The 3,368-nt window shown below is 37.0% G+C and overlaps 1 long non-coding RNA gene across 1 annotated transcript in view; it reads left to right on the top strand.

The window, feature by feature from the left end:
* Nucleotides 1-302, top strand: part of LOC133652018 (uncharacterized) — a 28,473-nt gene extending 28,171 nt beyond the window's left edge. Inside the window, exon 3 of the long non-coding RNA XR_009826519.1 lies at nt 276-302. This is a non-coding gene — a long non-coding RNA (uncharacterized LOC133652018). The remainder of the gene's footprint in view (nt 1-275) is intronic.
* The last annotated feature ends 3,066 nt before the right edge of the window (nt 303-3,368 follow it).

The following is a 3,368-nucleotide window of genomic DNA, read 5'->3' as shown; positions in this document are numbered from 1 at the left end:
TCTACCCAGCTCTGGAAATCTGCGTTCAAAGAACTCAGGTTTATTAGTGATTACCAGAGCCCCAAAAAAGTCTGCGGTCTTTAGAGCGTTTTCTATTCGGTCTCCAGTACTCTGGAATGTTCTACACGTAGCAGTTAGAGATGCTACCTCAGTAGAAGCATGTAAGTCCCATCTTAAAACTCATTTGTATACTCTAACCTTTAAATAGACCCCCTTTTTAGACCAGTTGATCTACCGTCTCTCTTTTCTGCTCTGCCCCCCTCTCCTGCGTGGAGATGTTATCAGGTGACCACAGATGACTCTCACATCTGCGGTCCCTTCAAAGGTTTCTCGTTGTTCCCAGTGGGTTGAATTTTTTCATTTGTGATGAAGGGGCTATTTAAGTCAACTTTGATGGATTGATTGACAGCAATAACAAGAAACTAACAATATTGCTTTTCAACCATTTCGATTTCTCCAGTATTTGCTGTGTCATTCTAATACAGTAACAACACGTTGTTAGCAAAAAAATCGTCATCTTTGGGTAGACATCCAGCCCCACATTTTTTTCCGCCAGAACCTCCTCTGTTTTCAGGTCAACTCTGTAGTCCTTGTACAAGTTGGTATACACTGCTATCATCTGTGGAACGTTTCCCTGTTTGCAAGTTGCCTGCTAGCTTCTCCATGCAACAACATTGAACATCTTTGAATCTCAATAAAACTAAAATAGTGCTATTCGGTAACAATAGAAGAGAAAGTCAAACACAAATACAAATAGACGGAGTAGACATGGAAACGGTAAAAGAAAACACATTTTTGGGCGTAATAATAGATGAGGAAATGACCTGGAAGTTTCATATAAAAAATATGCAACATAAAGTGGCAAGAAATATTTCTATAATGAATAAAACAAAACATGTTCTGGACCAAAAATCACTTCATATTCTCTACTGCTTACTAGTGTTACCATATCTGAGTTATTGTGTAGAAATATGGAGAAATAACTGCGAAAGTACACTTCATTCACTAACAGTATTACAAAAAAGGTCAGTTAGAATAATACATAATGTTGGATATAGAAACCATTCAAACCCTTTATTTATTAAATAAAATATATTGACGTTCAATGATTTGGTGCATTTGCAAACAGCTAAATGATGTACAAAGCAAACTATAACCTGCTAGCCAAGAATGTACAACAATCATTCTCAACAAAAGAAGAGAAATATAACTTTAGAGGAAAATATAACTTCAACACTTGTGTACACGTACAACACTTAAAACCTTGGATTAAGCAAAGAAACAAAAAAAGCACTTTAATAAACTGTTAAAACTACAATTGTTTACAAAGTACAAGGAAGAATTATGACAAAAGTATTGAACATTATTAAAAATAATATATTATTCATCTCACTATGTGAATCATAACTGACTTAACTACTTATGTAAAGGACTGTTGTATTCAGAATGATTTGATGTAAATTGTGTACAAATGAAGAACAGGAAGTGAACATGCGTCAGAATTGCTAGGAGGTAGAAAAAGGGGTAGGATTAAATAAGCTCTGCTTCTTCCTACTCCTTTTTGGACATGTAAAGAGAAAATGAAAATATGTGATGTATCATTCTGAAATTGTATAAATGTTTGAAATACTCTTCAACCAACCAAGCAACTCTTAGACTGGACCACGACACGGGGAGCTAACAAAAAGACAAACAACACCTGGCGAAAGCATAACCTCTGTGGCGGAGCTAATACATCTGTCACTGTCACTTTAAAACACGATTTTTTTAAAATAATTTGCTTAAAACTCTATTCTTTGCATTTAAAACAAATCATGTTTGTAATATGATTAGAGCATGTTCAATTTCAGTAAGTGTTTGTCGTAAACATTCTTGCTACTTCTTTTCACACACTATAACATTATTTTTGGACATACGCCAGAAAAATATCATACCGTCACATTTTTTATATTGTTACATCCCTATTAACAAGACAAAACAACAGCAATCTAAACTGTCGTGTATGAGCTGCTCTGCCACAGAAGTCTGTTTCGTGCCTTCACAAACGATCAGAAATTACAAAACTTCTTAACTCTAAAGGGGTCATATCATGATTTTTTTTTTCTACATTTAAAACACTTCCTTGTGGTCTACATAACATGTAATGGTGGTTATTTGGTCAAAATGTTGCTTAGATTATGTTTTACAGATCATCTTCAAGCCGCTTTCTGACCGTCTTTTCAGAATGTGCCGTTTTGTGGGCGGGTATTATTTACGAGGCTCACTTTCAATTGCGTCTTCTCCCCATCATCTTTTGTTGTAGTTTTTAACGCTTCCATAGCGAGTCTACTGACAGATATACACTACCGTTCAAAAGTTTGGGGTCACATCGAAATGTCCTTATTTTTGAAGGAAAAGCACTGTACTTTTCAATGAAGATAACTTTAAGCTAGTCTTAACTTTAAAGAAATACACTCTATACATTGCTAATGTGGTAGATGACTATTCTAGCTGCAAATGTCTGGTTTTTGGTGCAATATCTACATAGGTGTATAGAGGCCCATTTCCAGAAACTATCACTCCAGTGTTCTAATGGTACAATGTGTTTGCTCATTGGCTCAGAAGGCTAATTGATGATTAGAAAACCCTTGTGCAATCATGTTTAACTCGTTACAGAAGCTACAAAACTGACCTTCCTTTGAGCAGATTGAGTTTCTGGAGCATCACATTTGTGGGGTCAATTAAACGCTCAAAATGGCCAGAAAAAGAGAACTTTCATCTGAAACTCGACAGTCTATTCTTGTTCTTAGAAATGAAGGCTATTCCACAAAATTGTTTGTGTGACCCCAAACTTTTGAACGGTAGTGTAAGTTAGAACTACACACTACTTTGTATTAGAAATGGCAACAGCCCCACAACAAGAGGATAGAGAAAAAGAAGGAAGTTATTGACCACAGCGACCACAGACTAAAATGGCGGACGCGCACAAGGCACTATGGGTAAGTGTATACCATATACGGATAATCCGGTGACGTTTTTCTCAACCGGTGATGTCACAGGTTGTGCAAATTCCAAACCGCTCGTTTGGCGGAAGTATGAAGGGAGGCAATGCCTCTACAGTTTGCATTTAAATTTTTGGGACTTATGCAGATCCCAAATACACAACAGCAGGCACCAATAGGTAAGAAACATTGGTTTTGCATATTCAGACCCCTTTCAATCATCAATCAATCAATGTTTATTTATATAGCCCTAAATCACAAGTGTCTCAAAGGGCTGTACAAGCCACAACGACATCCTCGGTACAGAGCCCACATACGGGCAAGGAAAAACTCACCCCAGTGGGACGTCGGTGAATGACTATGAGAAACCTTGGAGAGGACCGCATA

Source organism: Entelurus aequoreus, linkage group LG06, assembly GCF_033978785.1.
Source record: "Entelurus aequoreus isolate RoL-2023_Sb linkage group LG06, RoL_Eaeq_v1.1, whole genome shotgun sequence".
NCBI lineage: Eukaryota > Metazoa > Chordata > Actinopteri > Syngnathiformes > Syngnathidae > Entelurus > Entelurus aequoreus.
The sequence above is the reverse complement of the archived record's forward strand: the minus strand, read 5'-3'. Positions and strand labels throughout refer to the sequence as shown.